The sequence below is a fragment of the Marmota monax genome, unplaced genomic scaffold, assembly GCF_021218885.2.
Source record: "Marmota monax isolate L192 unplaced genomic scaffold, Marmota_monax_Labrador192_F-V1.1 WCK01_AAM20220418_F8-fsc00070, whole genome shotgun sequence".
Taxonomy (NCBI): domain Eukaryota; kingdom Metazoa; phylum Chordata; class Mammalia; order Rodentia; family Sciuridae; genus Marmota; species Marmota monax.
The window spans coordinates 4187015-4206925 of NW_026692116.1; positions in this window are offsets into that span (position 1 = coordinate 4187015).

Consider the following 19911-nt stretch of genomic DNA (forward strand, 5'->3'; position numbering starts at 1 on the left):
TAGTTGGTATGTTTCTAGTCTAAGGATTGAAGGATTGAAGGATCACTGGTGCACTCTTTGGACACATGCAAGATGGCTAGCTGTAGACTTTGAGCAGATGTAACCCCAGAATGACTTGAAAGCAGGTTGTTTTTCAACCTCCTAAGGAGAGAAATTAGTGGCAGGTGGACAGTCTGCATGAGGAGGTTTGAGATGCCTTCACCTGAATGAGAACCTGCCTCCATCAGGATCTCAGATGTCTGACAGCCCTGTGCAGCACCAAGATAAGGAATTAGGTGGTGAAATAGGATGGTTCAGTTCTTGTTGCTACACAAAACTTCAATTTGAACCATTATCAATGCATGAAACTACTTTTAAAAGAACTAAGGAAACCAGCTGAGAGATTATAGCACCTGGTTACAGTCCATAAATAAGATACATTGAAGTTAGGAAGGACAGTTTCACATTCCCCGTATCACTTGTCCTGTATGGCAGTACAGCTCAGATAGCTTTTGCATAGGACAAGGGGAATGAAGTGAGCACCAGGTTTGCCTTGGACCCCAACAGCAGTCCCACAATAAAACCCAGTGACTGACAGGCTCCCATAGCCCCATACTCCAGGTCAGCACCTGCAAACCCAGGCTTCTGATTCATCCCAGTGCTGGGTAGGCACCTGTGGATCCAGATGCCAACCCTATCCCAATGCTTGGTCACCCACTTTAGACTCAGCTCAAGCACCTGTAGGCCCAGGCTTCAAACTACCCTATTCAGATACAGGTTCCATGTCCACTGCTATAGACCTACATTTGAGGCCCATCTGCCCATGGACCACCCTGTATAGTGTGCCCAGAATCTCTGATGAGCTGACTGGTGAAGGCTTTCTCTGATGAAACCTGCTTGTAAAGATTGGCATAAGTGCTTACTTTTTCAAATGTGCACACACCAATGAATGCCATAAGAACCATGATCTGGGAAACATGATATCACCAAAGGAACAAAGAAACTGACCTCTAGTAATTGACTCTATAGAAATGGAGATATAAGGACTTCCTGACGAAATTAAAAATAATCTTAAAGAAGCTTGGTAAGCTACAAGTTTCATTTAAATAACCAACTAAATAAAACCAGAAAAACAATACATGAACAAAATTAGAAGTTCAACAAGGAGATAGAAATCTTTAAAAAGAACTAAACAATTCTGGTGCTAAAGAACACAATGAACTTAAAAATTTCCATAAAGGGTTTTAACACCAGGCTCAAAAGAGGAAAAAAATTCAGTGAGCTCAAAGACAGGTTATTTGAAATTACCTAAAACATCACTTATTCAGACCCTCAATACATAATTACTCAATTAAAAAAAAGAAATAGAATTATTGAGTTTTCTGCTACTCTTCAGGACACAGAGAACAGTGGTAAAACTCAATTGGTTTTTCTTGTCATCAAAGTTCCCTGAGCATCTGCTTGTATGTCAAGTTTCTACTTCATGTGGCCTCAGGGGGAAGAGGCTATAAAGAAAGACTAGAAAGCAACTCACACCCCAAGTGAGCTTGGGCAAATAATTTCTCCTCTCAATCCCTTCATTTTTTCATGAGTAAGTGAATATATACCTGCCTAGAAGGTTTCCTGTGAGAAGTCAAGGAAATAATAGATGTGAAAGTGTTGAGCACATGGTAGGTTTCATAAAAAGTCACTAGAATTGATGGCACATTTTGTGCATCTTCACAATGTCTCTGTGAAACAGGTGGTATCTCTATCTCATTTTGTATGGGAGGAAACACACAGAATAGTTGAGTAACTTCAACCATATATCATTCAATAAATGTTACATAACCACTGTGTGTTGAAATGCTTAGGTAGTGAGAAGTAAAATCTTTTTATTTTTATTTTTTATTTTTTTGGTACTGGGGACTGAACTCAAGGACACTCAACCACTGAGCCACATCCCCAGCCCTTTTCTGTATTTTATTTAGAGACAGGGTCTCACTGAGTTGCTTAGCACCTCACTTTTGCTGAGGCTGGCTTTGAACTTGTGATCCTCTGGCCTCAGCCTCCTGAGCTTCTGGAATTACAGGCATGTACCACTGCGCCCAGCTTAAGCAGAATCAGAATTTGACTCAGGTATTTTAACTTCAAGTTTAGTGGGTCCTTCCACCATACCACAACCACATTCATATTTGTATCCTCTGTGCCTACCACATAGTGGGTACTCAAAATTCACTAATGGAATAGCAAATAGAGTAATTTTAATATAATTAATATAATTAATTAATATAATTATAATTTAATATAGTATTCACATGATTCACAAATTAAAACTACACACATGAGCGCACACAAAGTTGTCCCTTGGAATCCATGGAGGGATGGTTCCAGGATTCCTCATAGATACCCAAATCCACAGATGCTCAAGTCTCTTAGATAAAATGATACATACAACATAAAGCTCATAAACATCCTTTCTTATAATTTATCTCTAGATTACTTGTAATATTTAATACAATGTAAGTGCCATGTACATACTTATTAAAGGGTATTGTTTAGGGAATAAGGACAAAAAAGTCTGTACATGTACAGTATGGACACATTTAAGAATCTTTTTCTTTTGGATCTGCAACCGGTTGAATCCATGGACATAAAATCCAGAAGGCCAACTGTGTGTGTAAGTTCCCACTACAGGTAAGCACTGCTATCAATATCTGCACTTTTGTAATTTTGATAGATAATACCAAGTTATCTCCTATAGGGATCGGACCAATTTGCATGCCATAGCAATGTAAAAAAATACCTATTGCCCCACAACCTAACTAAAAGGTGTTATTAAATTTCTGAATTTTCATCAACTTTATCAGTAAAATACGAATTTTAATGCAATTTTGATTTGCATATCTCTTATGCTAAATGAGGCTGTTTATCTTTTCATGTGTAGTAGCCTTTTGTTTTTCTTTTGGGAGTTTGTATTTCCATTTTTTCTGTCCATTAGTAGATTTTTTTTCCCCATCAATTTTCTAGGGTCTTCTTTCATATTAGGAGGCTTAGCTTTTTATTATATGAGCTGCAGATATTTTTTCCAATGATATTAAAGAAAAGAGGTAATATCAGCAGAACATTACTATTTTAGGAAGGTCACTCTGGAAGTAAATAGGATGAATTAGGGAAATGAGGGCAAGGAGAGGACACGGGTTAAAAGGCTACGGCAAGAGCCTATTGTCTACTAGGCTGTGGCAGTGGGAATGGAAGTGAAGGACCAAAGTTATTACCAAGAAATAATTGGCAAGAGTTATTAATTAGCAATGATAACAATTACAATAATAACAGCTAAAACTTATTTAGGAATAACGATATGCTAAAAACTATGTTAAACATTTTACAAGCTGTAAGCCAGGAGCTGGTCTATTGTCCCATTTCACAAGTGAGAAAAGTGAGCATTCCCAGTTAAGTAATTTAAACTCACAGGAGAGGTAAGTGGCAGAGCCAGGCCAACCCCAGGTGCCTCTGACCCCAGCTGCCTGATGGCATGAAGGGAGTGATTAAAGTTCTAAGTGTCTGAGTAATGCCTGGCCTGAGGACAGACACAGAAGCCAGAGAACACCTGCCTCTGGTCATAGAGCAGCATACTCACTTTTAGGAACTTGGAGTAGTTTTCAAAGTTCATTCTTATACGTGATTACTCTTCCTGTGTTTCTGTGAGCTAAAAGGGAAAGAACTATCGGAATTTGACCGATGAGCATACCAATTAAATAACCAATCCCAGCTCAGATGTCCTGTTCTCTAGGAGGCCTTCCCTGACACCTAGCATGGGTCAGGTTCCCCAGTTGTGTGTACCTCCCAGGATCCTTTTCTTTCTTCCTGGAATTTGTCACCGTTATATATGTACACCATTGTATAATTATACATTCATTCTGTTACTGCTGTTTAATATCTGTTGCTCTATGGACTCTAAGATCTATGTTTGATTTCACCTTTGTTTTGATCTTAGAGAACTGGCTTAGAAATTAGCACTCAGTACTTACTAAATGAATGAACCCCAGACCTCTAAGCCCTTTGGCCTTTTATCTTTAAACTGCATCATAAAGCTCACTATAGACTAAATAAAAAGTTATGGATGTTGGGGGTGCCAACCAATTTTAGGACTCATATTTTTTCAAGCCTATAGTCATCATTCACTTAAATTTTCCAACAGCAAAACCCTAGGCTGCTTTAGCCAAAGCGATGTACAAAAGGACAACATAACAATGACTTTAGGGCAGAGCAAGAGGCTTTGTCTGGGAGCACTCAACCTGGAATTGATCCTTCCGTTCCAAAAGGAATTTGTTGAGTGCACCCCCATCATGAGTTCGCTGGAAGCAGGTTGGGCACTGGACAAAATATACTTTAAGAAAGAATAATTCCTAAAGTTCTACCTTTGCTGAGTCCTCTTGGTAACAAGTAAGGAAAACAGATGCTTAAACTGTCACTAATGAAAACCAAACAGAAAGTCTGAACGTGAACAGTTGCAGAGAGACTGAGAATTCTCTGAAGAATTCTCTGACGCAAGAAGTTGATATAGTTGCTGTTGCGATTCTGGGACTGAATTTGGGGTCCTTAACACCTGAGCTTCATCCCCAACCCTTTTTATTTTTAATTTTGAGATAGGGTCTCACTAAGTTGCTGAGGCTGGCCTCAAACTTGCAATCCTTTGCCTCAGCCTCCAGAGTACTGGGATTCCAAGCATGTACCTTTTTACCCCTGACATAAATCACATCAGCACATTTTACAGTATTTTCAGAAGCATCACCCTCTAGGTTTCTGCTTCCTGAAGAGGTTACCATGAACTTAGTGTCACGGAAATCCCCAGTTTACTAGTCAGGAAGATCAACTTTGCTTCCAGAAGGCCTTCATGACAGCTGTCTATTCACTGTCATGTTGGCTAGAGAACTCATTGTATAAGGGCTACGGATTAATGATGCTCAATAAATACTTACTGAATGAATTGCGCAAGAGTGAAAGAGAAATGCTTGTCAACCCAAGCTCATTCTCTATATAAGGTCCACTTCTCCCTGATCCTCTGTATTTGAATGGACCAGTTCAGCATTTGTCCTCATCACCAAACTCTGCACCCTGACCCCCATTTACTATCTTAATCTTTTTATCAGATTTTCATTAATTTACTTCTGAACTAATTCAACAGGTGGAAGGAAAACAGACTAAAATGTCTCTGGATAATTGTGGAATTCCAGATGATTTAAATATCCTCACTTACCCAGCTCACCTTTAAAATTTTTTTTCCTTACAGGAAAATTTAAAACAATACTTAAAAAACAAATTAATTGAGATATACCCTAGAGAAAGCATTGCTAACTCTGGGAGATATGAAGGTGAAAACAGTATCGGGACCTCATATCTAGAAACCGGTGGTGGCAGAGGTCCCATGCTGTGGGGAGGCACAGGAGGGAGGGTTAAGGTACCAGGGACAAACTCGTGATGAAAATAAAGGAGAGGGAGGATTTTGACTCCCCTAACACACACACACACACACCTTTATTTGTGGAAATTCAGAAAGGAAAAACTTGTGTATAAAAACCTAGGGGCAATGGTCCCCTGACTGTCACCTTGATTTGCAATGGGAAGGGCTCAAGCTGGGTGCTGCAGCCTGCCTCTGGGGCAGTCCGGTCATGTCAGTGAGATGGGCTGTACTGTTACCATGCAGGAGGAAGGTGGGTGGTTGAAAAAAATGCAGCTTATCAACTCCCCTATATAGAAGGAGCCAGACTGACAGAAAATCCTGGCTTGCTTTGATGTACTAAATCTATCTTTGAAACCAAAGTTGGCCTTCCAGGTGCTCACTCACCTGTGTGTACATTTTAACATATTCATAGCAGCATAATTTGCAGTTTTTCTGCAGAGGGATGATTAAATTACAGCACATCAAGACTATGGCATGTACCATGCAACTGAGAAGAATTCTATAGGTACTGACACAGAAGGATGGCATGAAATAATAAAGTGAAGAAAAGGTTGCATAATTATAATGAACCAATACGAACTATGGAAAAATAGCTCTCCCTGCCCCCACAAAAAGAAACAGTGAAAAAAAAAAGTTGCCCTTTCAAGCCAGGTATGATGGTACACACCTGTCGTCCCAGCTACTTGGGAGGCTGAGGCAGGAGGATTGCTTAAGCCTAGGAATTCAAGGCCAGCCTTAGTAGGATTGTGTACAAAACAGCTGGAAGAATTTCCTCCCATCAGATGGTTTTGATCCTGGTAATATCCTACAAGGTAGCATTGTTCTCATTCCCTCTTCCAGATGAGGACACAGTCCTTGACCAGGTGGCACAACTATGTGTAAAGGAACTGAGCTTTGAACCCAGGCCAACTGGCTCCGACTTTGTGCTCTTAATCACTGGTTATTGTGCCTTGAAAATGCATATCTGTGTTTGAATCCCAGTTTGGGGTAATTATCTGTACAATTCTTACTTCTAGGTCACTTTTCCCACCTATAAAAATGGAATAACAATCACATTCCTCATAGCACTGTTGTAAGAACTACACACAATGTGTTCAGGGCCACAGTGAGGGCTTGATAAATACAGTCTGTTTTCTCTATTGAAATTAAATTACTGGCCCTTTAAAGCATATTAATTTTATTGGTTGTTTTCTTGATTTGCATCCTAATAGCATCTGGTGCTTCAAGGGTATTGGGAAGGGAGCCTTGGGAAAGGGGGAAATATGACTAAGAAAGTGAGAGGTGCTTTTAGTATTTACCTGTTTCACAGCATTATCTACAGCCATACAATGATATGAAGAATATTTCTATGAATTTCAAAGTCATTCTGGGGTAGATGTTATCATACACATTCCTGGAGTGTGGAAGTAGAGGATCAGGGAGTGCTCAAGGTCAGTTATATAACAGAACCGGGACAGAAATTTAGATATCCTAATTCCACACTCCCCACCTCTTTCCATGACACCTACCCGTCTGACCCAAAGTGGGATGAACTCAGCCTCCCAGAAGGAAATTAGAAATGATAGTGGGATGGTAGTAAATGTCCCTTTGGGGAACTGTTCCATTACTTCACTTGCTGCTGTTGCTGAATGGGGACTCCAGTGTGACAGAACCCCTCCCTATGGGCCCACACAGCTCAGGGTTACAGCCCCTTTCTCTTGGCTGTTAAGGTACTTATCTTTACAGCAGTCATCATTTTACAAAGCAGGACACAATCCATCCTGGAGGAGGTGGTGGGGTGGGACTGAGCAGGCAGGTGGCTGCTGGTGGCTGTGGGCGGGGGCAGAGTGGAGCCTTGGCCATTGCTCCCTGCTCAGCAGCTTCCCACTTGTGCCTGATCCTTCCTCATTTTGTACATGAGAGCCCAGGGGTCAGGCAGGGACTGTGTGTGCGAGGATCCTACTAGTTGCTGTTTTCAGGTTTAGCCAGTTCTTACAAGTAGGGGCCATTACCCATTCTCTGGAAAGAGGTGATGGCAACTGGACTGGAGGAGAAAAGCCCATAATTCTCAGTCATTTTTTTTCCAACAGGGTACACATATCACACAAATTATTCTTGTGTGAACACTGGGGGTGTGCAATCCCATCTCACGAGGTATCCCACATCATTCTCTTTCTCTCAGGAGACCCTATGACTGTTAAAATATGAACAGTTATTAAAGCTGGGGTTTGTCACACAATTCTTTAAAATGCCACAATGAAGAGTTAAAATAGATTTTTGAAAAGCCCTTTGGAACACAAGTGAGTGAAAGTGGTGTTATGGTAATTTTGTGTCTGGCAGTGTGTTTTACAGTCCGTGGCACTGCATCGTAAGCAACAAAGTGCTTGCCACACCGCTCAGCACCCCAGGGCAAGAGCAGCTGGGATAGCAAGTTAGAGGACTGGGGAAGGTCAACATTTGGTTCTTTCCTCTCTTGTTCCTTCCTCATAGAAACCCCTCCCTCCCCAACACATGGGAGAGCACAAGTATGCATGCACACAAATACATCCACACACAGTGGTGCCGCCCACTCCTCTTGGTGACCATTTAGACAGTATCAAGGTTTCCAAATGGTGATACAGTAAAATACAAGGAGTCACACCCTTAGCATCATCTAGGTATTTGTAATGAGGGGCAGAATACCAAAAGGGCTTTGGGAAGAAACAGTCTAAATTTGAATACTAACAGATATGTTTGTTGGCACTGGGGTAAGAACTTAACCAAGAAATCATCTCATTTTATATTTTCAGCAACCTAGAGGTGGAAGGGGGAAATTATTAAGCCCCTCTTACAGATGGGGAAATGGAAACACAAAGAGGCAGAGTAACTAGCCAGGTTCACACAGCAGGGATGTGGAGACCCAGACTGGATTCCCTGGTTCCGTTGCCACATCAGCTCCCAGTGTGAAGGCTTATTCCTTAGAGGGAGTAGGAGAATTTGGAATTGAATTGCTTGAGCATGGTGTGGAATGGCAAAGTGAGACTTAAACAAGGGCTGGAGGTGTAGCCAGTGGTAGAGGGCTTGCCCAGCGTGTGAAAGGCCCTGGTGTATCTCCAGCATTGCAAAGAAAAAGAGAAGGCAGACAAGCTGCATAGGGTGACCTTCACCTGGTGTCTGGCACTGGGTAGGCAGTCAACAAATATTTGTAACTGAACTTTGAACAGAGCTTCAGGCATGGGGGAGGGGTTCTAATGGGCTGAGAACCACAGTCAGGCAGGCCTCCTCATGCCCTTGGATTTCCCCCATGGCAGGACACCACGTAGATTCACCGGTGTCAACCCTGAAGTCCCAGACCTTGTCCTTGGGTCCTTATCCCCAGAGCAGTCCATGGAGCCACTGCCCTGCCATCCTGGGGGTGGGGGCTTTTCAAAAAGGCCAAGTCTCAGCCCACCACAGAGGGAACCACTGGCTGAGAACCTGCATTTGAACAGGCCCCAGGTGACTTGTGTGAGTCACAGTGCCCTGATTCAGCAATGCTGAGGGAACGTGCCATTGTCATTCTGGGCAGCATGGGGGTGGGGTGGGGGGCTTTATTCCAGCACTAGGCTTGGGGGTAGCACTTTGGGGGCTGTAGAGACGGCTGCCCTAGCCCATACCCTTTACAGAGCCCATCTCTGTAGGTGTGGGAGGCAGACTTCTCAGGTGTCAACATTTCCAGGAAGAACAGACCCCTTGTGTGACCCCCATGTGACCTCATCTGTCTCGGGTTCATGGACGTGAAGGGAGGGAATGCAGCTCTTCCTCCTAGCATGACCAGGCTGTGACAAAGGCACCACATGTAAGGAAATCAGGGAATAAAGCGCATGTTCTGCAGTGAGTCACTGGGGCCTTTCCTGTGGATTGTGTGCCGCATGATCAAGTTTCTGGTTTCTGTTTCTTAATTCAGAGTACACTGTTAATGAACACTTAGAGAGTGCCCCCCACCCAAGTGCAAGGTGCTGGGGACAACAGATCCAGTAGTTGTTGGCCTTGATGCTCTTTATGAAAAAAAAATGCAGTTACCACCTTTTAACAAGGTTAAAATGAAGGACAGGTAAGATGCTTCCATAAACAGGGCCTGCTGTGATTTTGGTAACATTAGGGGACAGAAATTCAACAACAACTCCAGAGACCCTTGCATCCTGGTTCTCTGTCCTCCCTACTCTCTTTCTTTCTTTGGTACTGGGGAATGAACCCAGGGACACTTAACCACTGAGCCACATCACCAGCCCTTTTTTGCATTTTATTTAGAAACACAGTTTCACTGAGTGGCTTAGCAGCCTAAGTTGCGGAGGCTAGCTTTGAACTCACGATCCTCCTGTCTGAGCCCCCTGAGCTGCTGGGATCACAGGTGTGTGCCATGGTGCCTGGCTTCTCTATTCCATTTCTGTCCCCTTCTATTTGCTCTGGGCTCTCAGTGCAGTGTAGTTTATGGTGACCCCATCACCATGGCCTTACCTGTTGGTCAATCATCTGCTCCTGGCACTCTGTGTGCTTTGCCCAGCTAATCTTCATGACAGCATGTTGAGGTGGGCATTATAATCTCTGTTTTATACATGAGGAAATAGAGGCTCAGACAGATAAAGTTGCCCAAGTTTGCATGTCTGGGAAGTCTTAGAGGTTTAGAATACAGATCTGGGGGCTGGGGATGTGGCTCAAGCGGTAGCACGCTCGCCTGGCATGCGTGCGGCCCGGGTTCGATCCTCAGCACCACATACAAAACAAAGATGTTGTGTCCGCCAAAAAACTAAAAAATAAATATTAAAAATTCTCTCTCTCTCTCTTAAAAAAAAAAATAGAATACAGATCTGTCAGGAATCCTAAAACCCAGGTCTTTCCTTCCACACCTGTTGTTTCAACCTCACGTGGCTCCTAGTGGAATTTCAGGTGACAGATGTATACAGAAGTGGATTAGGGCCTGGCAGGGTTTCCTTAATGCATCTAAATCACATTACATTGGTGGCTATCAACTCCACGCACATATCTTCCTGGTGCTAGGTCCGAGATGTGGAGATCCCATGCATGAAACACCAAGAGTCAAAAAGAGAACTAAAGTGACAGGTACTGGCCATTTGTTCCTGGGACCCACCAGAATGAGAGCCAGATGACAAGGACATAGAAAGATAGGCAGTGTGGCCTGTTGAAGGGAGGAGAGATAAAGGAGATGATCTAAGTTTCAACCACCCAAATGTTCACAGGGAAGACAATTCCTCAGGGAAGAAAGGACACAAACCCATGAACAATTCAGCTTCTACTTGTTTGAGGGCACACTGTTCAGCCTTCCCCACCAGGATATCATGACACTGAGTCTGCTATAGCTCCTTCCAAGGAGAACCCAGGAACTGATGCCATCCCAGCCACCAAGGAGCCTGGGATACAGTGTCTGAACCCAATCACCACCCCAGAATGCTTCTCACCTTTGTCACCTCTGCGCTCATCCAAAATGTGAGCCCTCTAGGTGTGGATGTTCTAACCTTCTCTCTGTGGTTCTCCTGTTCCCTTCCCCTTTCTTATCCCTTCTCCCTTCTCTTCCAGACCTCTCCACCCCATTCTTCTACATAGCTCCCTTCTCATCCTGGGAGGCTTGTACCTTCCTGATAGCAAGATTCTCAAACCTGCCTGATCATGTGAACCTCCTGGGAAAATTGATGCAGATTCCCAGACTTCTCCCCTAGAAGTCTAAGTTGACAGATCTAAAGACTGCATGCTTATCATGTGTCTTTGTGATCAAACACATTTGGGGAAACAATGGACTATATTCCTCTTGGTGTCACCCACCCAACTGACATGGCTCCTAATTTACCCTGGAGAGGGTAGAGTCCTTGGAGCCAACCACTCCTGTCCTGACAATACCTCCAGAGTCCTAGCCTCAAAGAAAATTCATCTCCAAGCTCCAGTGGCCCACACTGATGCTCCACCTCATTTGCCAGTGTCCCTAGCCCACCTGGGCCTTGTTATCACCTGGATTTGTCGCTCTCCTGACATTTTATGTGCCAATAGCCTCTTTCTGCCTATTACCTCATGTCTCCACATCCCTATTCCCTGGCCCCATTTGTATGGACATCTTCCTGATCTAGGCTTCTCTCTTCTTTCTCTGACCATTTGGATCCCATGATTGGTCATATAAGCTGAACCCCTTATCCTTCTGCTATATTTATGCAGAAAACCTTAGATTAATTCATTCAAATTTTTCCTTTCTTATATCCAAGGAACTGAAATCTGAGATCTTTGGAGGTCTCCTGCAACTCTGAAGGGTTACCCCAACACAAATCCACATTTACAAGCTTGACTGGGCTCCATTTCATCTAGAAATCAAGGCCATGAGACCAAACAATCTCCAACTCCCCACCCTCTTTCCCCCTTCAATAGAATCAACATCTCAGTTATCCTCTCTACCTGTGCTTTCAACAGCTGAGGACCAGGCCTCACCCCTGTTGTGCTGTACAGACCCATCCATCCCATTCCCTACCTTATCCTACCAATCACCCTCTCTCCTCTCTGATGCAGCCCCTCCTTTGAGGATGATAGTGACTTGCACAGTGAATGACCCTGGGAACAGGATTCAGACCTTATGTCATTGGGCCTTTCTGCTACATAGAACACTGATGACTGCTTTCTCCTTGATGGCTCTTCCTGTTCCTGTGGTCTCTGAGACACCATTTCTTCCTAAGTGCAAGGTGCTGGGGCAACAAATCAGGTGGTTCTCCTCCCTGCTCTTTTCCTACTTCTCCAACACTTTCTAGTTCATCTCCCTTGTGAGTTCTTTTTCCCCAGTCACCTTGAAAACAGGCATATTTGGTCCTGAACTCAGCCCAGTATCCTGGTCATCACATATGCTTCCAAAGTGTTAATGCCATCAGTTTTAGTTTTTATATCCAAGCAGTCGGTGAAATGTTGATTATGGCACAGATAGTTCAAAATTAGTGCATTCCCAACCTAACTCACCCAAAGCCAGCTCCTCCTTGTCTTATATTCTCACACCAGAATGGCACCTCTATCTAGCTGCTTGCCCATGCTGGGACTCCAGGAGACCTCTTCTTACCCAGATCTCTTCCTCTTTGCCCCACACAAATACACATGCAGTCCACCATTCACCAAGGCCCAGGGACTTTATGCCTATGTAGTTCTCAGCTATAGGCTGCCTTCCCTTTCTCCCACCACCCTGCAGGCCAGGTGCTCATCCTCTCTCACCTGGACCCTCCATTGCCTTGCAGTTGGTCTCTGTATCTTCCACTCAGTCACCTGAGCGATGTTTCTAAAATACAAGCCTGATCCTATTCCTTCGTCATGTAAAGCCCTTCAAAGCCTCCTCCACTCGTAGGCTCAAATGCAAACTCCTCAGGATGACTCCTCTAAACTCATCACTTGATTCCATGCTTCCATGTCCCCGCAGTTTCCTCCCCTCTTCATCTGACCATCTATCCTTTCCTATCCCTTCCTATCCCCTCATCATGCCCTTCCCAGCTCCCTCTCTGGTTCTATCCAGTTGAGTTTGTACTCCTCAAAAGTGTTCCATGACCCTACACTCAGCAGATGCTACTGGTAAATTCAGTAATTACCTGCAAAGGATCCATATTTGTGGATCATTTTACAGTGTTCAGCCTCCCCCAGCCCTGTGTTATCACAGTGCCTGGTGCTGGCTCCTCCTTACACCTCTGCCAACCCTCCCCTCTCCGTGAAGCTCCAGGACCACCCAGGGATCAGCCCACCTCTAGCTCTGCTCCACAGAGGGAGTGGCCTCTCCTGGCTATTGGCAAAGCTACCAGAAACTTGGCTTTGAACCTTTTACATCTAAACAGGTGGTCCAGATAATCTGGCAGGGACTGCAGTTTTCAAAGAGGGAGAGAAGGAATCACAAAATGCCATGTTTTCAGACCACCCTGAACCCCAAGAGCCAGATCACTGGTGAGGAAACAGTCTGGGTGGGAGGGTGGGCACTAATCTACTTTCCTGCCTGCCTCAGAAATCTTGAGATGTCAGAGCTGGTCTTCAGGACGCTGTTTACAAGCTGACCTGTCAGCCCCTCTAGAAGGAACAATGAAGAGACTGAGACAGATGGTAGCACCCCTAGGACTCTTGAATGCAGTAGAGGTGGTGCTTCCTCTGCTTTTTGATAAGCAGGGTATTCTCACTCCTACGAGAGATGCAGTAGACCTTCACCTGGGCCCAGAGTACTGGATGACATCAGAGATAATAATGTCAAATCACACTTTGTGGGACTGTTCAAATATTCTCTGACCCAGCTCTGGAATGGGGCCAAACCCCTTCAAAGAGGAGACTGGGAAACGGACAGTGCCAGGCTATCATCTGAAACCTATCAAAGCTGGCCCTCCTAATGGGAAGGGCTGCAGAGGTAGGAGCCGTGAATTCAGAAGAGGCAGCAGCAGCATGGCCAATCCAGACCGTTAAAGCAGAGAATGGAAAATTGCTATTTCTGTTGCCAAGGGAACAACTACAGGCTGAAGTCCAGCTTGTGTACCCATTTGTATGTGGGCAAGCTGTATGTGTGGGGCTGAATTTTCTGGAGAAAGGCGTTGCCTGTTCTTTATCTGCAAAAATGTACCATTTGAGATCATCATGACCTCGATGGAGAAGACATTGGCGGCAGCACATAAGAAAGTCTAGGAGAGTATAAGAGGAACCCAGGATCTGGCAAAAGATCCAGCGGCTTTGGGAGCCCCAGGGGCCCTACCAGGTGGGAGTTCAGAATCTTAGCCCCTTGAGATGCTGACCAGGTCCATGATTGTGCCCTCCTCTTCCCTTCACCCATTTGCCCCACTGCAAACCCACCCAGCCCACCCTAGTCAGGAGCCATGAGGCAAGACAGCATCGTATTCATGACCATGGGCCTAGCCACTCAAACCTCATGACTCATCCCAGAAGTGAGTGGAGGACAGGTAATAAAGAGAGGAGGCATCCTCAGCCTACCCTGTGATACCTGTGCTTAGCCCTTAGCTGAGTCCTAAGCCCCCCTCTGTGGCTGAAGGCCAGGTGCGAAGGGGGTGTTGCATTTCCCCTTTTGTTTCCTTCCTATTTATAACGTCCCTTAGCAGCATCCCCTCCTGATGACAGCCCACAGGTTCTAACCTGCCCAGAGATTCTAGGAAGATTACAGTCTTGTTCCGAAAGCTAACAGCACACAGCAAGAGGGAATCTTGCCTTCTGCTTTTTTGGCTTTGGACAAAAGTAGACAGGGAGGCAGAGGACCCTCTTGGGCCAGAAGTGGAGGCGAGGCCAGAGGAGAAAGCTAACTCTTCTGAGCCCCTGTCTATGCTGCACATAAATGATCATATTTCACTCTTCAATAGCCGTATAAGACATTTCATCTCCATTGGACAGATGAGACACTGAACCCCAGAGGGAAAAAGCATCCCTGACCAACTAGTAAGCCACAGGGACCTGATCTGAATGGCCTGGCTGTCTAGTTCGGGCACATGGGGTTTTCGTGTATATATATTTTAACCCACACTGTAGCACCTGTATCTCCCTTGGGGAGACAGAAACACAAAAATAGTGAAAAGGAACAGAAAAAGTCTGTGGAGTTCTGCTTGAGCAACGAAAGTCAACCTCCCTACTCCCTTCCTGTTCATACTCCAGGACACTCTCAGAGAGCCGAAGCTGTTTGGAAAATTATACTCCCTGTCTCCCCCACCCCTCCCCAAGGAATTCTATACAGGTGAAATCACTGCATTAAAGTTTTACTTTGTGGGGAAGGGAGGGGTGGACAGAACTCCTAGGCTGATCATATATGGGCCTCAGTGATTCTTCTTCCCACCTCCCTCTCTCTGTTTTTAGACTACAGCAAGGAAGAATTTTCTTTTCCTCCAGCCAGCTTCTCAACCCACTGCTCAACCAAAGCATCATCCCTCAGACAGGATTGCCAGGATTCCCAGTTCGGTTCATAACATGTGAGAGCAGGGAAGGGCCATAAATAATAATAGCCAATGTTTACGGAGCGCTTGTTATGTTGTAGCCAACCACCGTTCCAGAGACATTACATATAGATCCATTACGCACCCAAGTACACACACACAGAGTACAAATGGGAAAACTGAGACCCAGAAAGATTGCATAGGTGCTCAAAGTCTCTCAGCTCTTATGAAGGAGATGTGGACAGCCTGGCTCCTAGAAGCCTCCTTGCCTCTCAAAGACCATCTCTTCTGGCTGCCCCCACCTCGTGTTATAGGTAAGGATACAATTCAGGGAGGTGAGGGACTTGCCCCTCCAGTCATGGGCAGAGCGGGCCCCACACCCCAGGGGCTCCGCACACCCGAGACTCTGGGAGATGCTAATTGTACTTCTCTCACAGAGACTTTGGCTCCCACCTGAGACTTCAAAGCAGAAAATTCCTAAATGTGTCCCTGCCGTTATCTACACTGTGCTTGAGCATCTTTAAAGGACTCACAGAAGGTTAAATATAGCTTCCACTTATTGGTTAAATACAGATTCTTTAACCTCTCTGCTCCTCAGCAGGCAGATACAAACAGAAGCCAGGAGGAACATGGCTTCTCACACACCCAGTAGTGCTCTGGCAACAACTCTGAATACTTCCTGCATGGCCAGCAAATATTTTGATAATCTTTCCCTGACAGGACTCCCCTGTGTTGAACAAATGGACACAGTTGGGAGCCATCTTTCAGCATAACTCCACAGGAACATGACATCACTGGGGGATGGAAGTAGGTTGTGGCTATTATATAGGGTGGAGGGCTGCCCACAGGTGTTTGTGGCACCTCAGCACCCCGCGAAGAGCAGGGATGTGGGCAGCCTGCAGAGGATACTACACAGTGGGAGGTGGGCTGTTTGCTCGATAAAAGTCCAACCTGAGTTTTGAGGTTGAGGATTGGCTCTGCTGCTTGAAGTTTTGTGATCTTGGACAGCTCCTTCACCTCTCTGCTCCTCAGATTCCCCACTGTGAAATGGAGACAGTGAGTACTCACTTCTTGGACTGCCTCTGGAACATTAGACACAATGCTGTCTGGTGGGGCATGAGCACAGGGCCTAGCCTCATGCAGGTGTTGACCCTCCACAAACACATTTGTCATTGTGAGATCTACTTACCTTAAAGGAGTCTCTAGGTATACTCTTTGCTGTCCTGGGTCCCTCACTGAGCTTCCCTTAGGGAGCCAGAGTGTCCTCTACAACCCAAAATACCCCTTCAGGACACGCCTGGGTGAACAGTCACCCCATGTCACCAATCACCTCTGTGGGCATCAATTCTGGGACTCATTCTGTTGGGTGGAAAAATTGAGGGAGGAAATCCCCAAGACATGTGTCTGTCTATGGTGGCAATGGGAAAGCCCCAGAGGTTCTCGGTATGGGACACCTCTTCATAAAGACATTCAATTATTTTTTAAAAATAGCCAAATTAGCAATCATACATTAAAAAATAGAAATAATACACAACCACTGGGACAAACAAAGATGTAGTGCAGAGGAGCAGCCTGTGGTAGAATGTGGCAAACAGGAACATAGGTGGCTTGCTTTTACATGGTGGCCCTCTTGCAGGACCTGAAAGACTGTCCTGGAGCCAACACTCTCCTGGTGACTCTCAGTCAGTACTTGAGAGAGGAGAGCTGTGTTGTCCTGTATCCCTGAGCCCCCAGGTGTCCCCTGGAACCCTGCCTCCACCTTCTCTGAAAGCTCTGAGTCACCCTTAGGTACAGCATGGGACATGGACTCAGGCTACAGGCAGGGGCCTGACCCAGAGAAAGGCTGAGGGAAGATGGTGAAAGAGCCCAGGCCTGGGGGAACCAGAGGATGGGGTGGGTCAGGATGGACACATCACTTTCTTGTGAGGTTAAAGCACCAGAAGTGATGTGTCCCTCCTGACCCACCCCATCCTCTGGTTCCCCCAGGCCTGGGCTAAAGAAACCTAACAGCCCCAAGGACATGGATCCTACCACTGGCCTGTTATGAGCAATAGTCTCATGGTGGAAAGTCTGGGGCTACATACATATCCTTGCACACTTCCCTCTCCTGGGTGTCTCCACAATGCTGCAACAGACCCCTTCCTAAAGCTGAGCCCCGGCTCGTGTTTCCCTTCCACAATCCCAGAATTGAGTCTGATGTTATGGGAAGAAAATGTGTGTTTGGGTGTGGGGTTGGGGGTGAAGAAGGCATGTAGGGAGAGAGAATATTGGCAAGAAATCCAAGCATACTGACCACAAAGGAGTCTTAAAAACAACCTCAGCCCTGCTGTCTCCTGTCTGTGCCACCAGCTTATCAGCTCAACCCCAGGTCAGGGGAGGTCCAGACCAGCTTGGCACATGAGCTGAACCTGGTCTATGGACACAGCACCTGGCTTTGAGCAATGGAAGTAGCTGTTTTGGCCACTGAGCCCTGAAGTAAGTCCATGTTCCCCTTATTCTTGGGCTCAGATTCAGATTCTATATAGAGAGACAACTGGCATGGTGGAGATGTCCCTTGTCCCTGATTTAACTCTGTTACTCCAGTGTAGAGTTATCAGAGGCAGACATGAAGCCAAACACTTCATTAAGACAAGAGGTCAGGTAACAGCCCCAACCCTCCCTGGAAACCACACACCGCCCAGTGGCATGGAACCAGCTAGGCCCCAGCCCTCCCAGGAGTGCCGAGCATTGGATTTCAGGGCAACCCTGCCTCACTACTCCCACAGGAAGGAGACAGCTTGCTCCCTCTTAGTTTGTACTTTTAAAAATCCTGCAATCCCCTTAAGAATATTCATGTCTTCATGATAGAGAGGTGCCACCCATGTCAGAGGCTCAAGCCTGGAGTTGTGATCTCTGGACAGTATACCAGTGAAGGCAGCCTGTTCTCTGTGGTCCAGGGCTGGCCACTGTGGCTGGTGCCAGATGGGAGCATTTGCTGATGTGCTCTGCCTCAGTGCAATGATGGGTTACTCAGAAGTTACCTGGAAATGGAATTATGGTCAGGCTCTTAAGTTTGCAGAAGGGAAGTAAATTATATATTCAAGTTGTGTGGTGAGGAGTCTTATTTGGAGAAATAAAAAAATACATTAATAAATAGGAAAATGATTCTAAAATTATCAGCCTGTGTGTGTGTGTGTGTGTGTGTGTGTTAGGAATTTTAAAAAGTTAAACACCCCTGTAGGCTTTCAAATTATACATATATAAAATGATAATATATATTACCTCTTCATTATGTGTTTGGGTTTACAAAAGTGTTTTATAGGCCCATTTTTGCCTTTATTCATCCAAAAAATCTGAGGGTGTCCTAAGGAGATCCAGATACTATCCTAGCTATAGGTGGATCACAGGCTGTAACACAGATCAAGGCCCCACTCCCGCTGAGCTCAGCATCTGGTTGGGGAGATAGACCACACACAACAGACAAGCAATTTAGCAAGGCAATTTCAGGGAGCGTCAAGGTCAGGAAACAGCTAGAGCTGTGCTGTCCAATAGGGTAGCCATGGGTGGTTATTTAAATATAAGTCTAAATTCTTAAAATTAAATGAAATTAAACATGACACATTTCAAGGGCTGAAGAGCCACGTGTGGCTGGTGGCTGGTGGCTGGTGGCATGGACACAGAGCATTTCCCCCATCACAAAGATTTTTTGACTGAAAGACAAAGGGATAGAGAGAGCCTTGGGGCTAATTTAGATGGGGGAGCCAGGGAGGTCCTCTCTGAGGAGATGCCTTGAGTTGAAGCCTGAAAATGAGAAGAAACCAGGTCCCCGGCTTGCTGGGGACAGGGTCTGAAGGCCAACAGTTCCAGGCACTTTAGGGCAAAAAGTGCAAATGTAGGCATAAGTTTGGCAAGTTGAGGAACAGAGAGTAGGTTGGTATGGGGAGTGCCACAATGAGGTCAAACGTAATAATAGGCGACAGCCGTTGAGTCCTTATGTGCTGGACATCTCTGAGATGGGTGATAGTACCCACATCTCATGGATGAGAACACTGAGACCCGGAGAAGTTGAGAAACTTGGCCAAAGTTCCACAGCTAGTGAGGGAACAGGCCTAGGATTTCCGCTGGGTGGCATGGCCATGGAGCCCTTCGCCACTGTATCATATTTTGTTCCAAAGACCCACAGAGGTTGCATCATGGATCCCCATCTGTGTGTGATGGGAAATCCCTACAAATTTCTAAGCAAGAAAGTGACAACATCTATCACATCTGTCCACAGTGGGACAACAGGTCTTGATCTCGAGCACTTAAAGGGACAGGTGCTGGCACTAGAGGGATAACCATGGCTTCCCAGCTGACTTTGGTTTCCCTTGTGGCCTCTGTGTTTCCCTTGTGAAAGAAGGAATGAAGGAATGAAGCTGACAGACCTCCCAGAGAGAGAGCAGGAATGTTATTTCATAGAATTCTACTCCAGCCCCTGCCAACAATCGCCTGAGGTGCTTAAATAAAACACAGCTTCTAACCACCTCCAGCCTGAACACTCTCCCTTATCAAACTCCAACTGTTTACTTAGACCTTCTCTTCCCAGCAATGATTGGCTGAGGGAACAAGACAGCCCCAGCTCTCTTTCGTGGTGATCTGTTC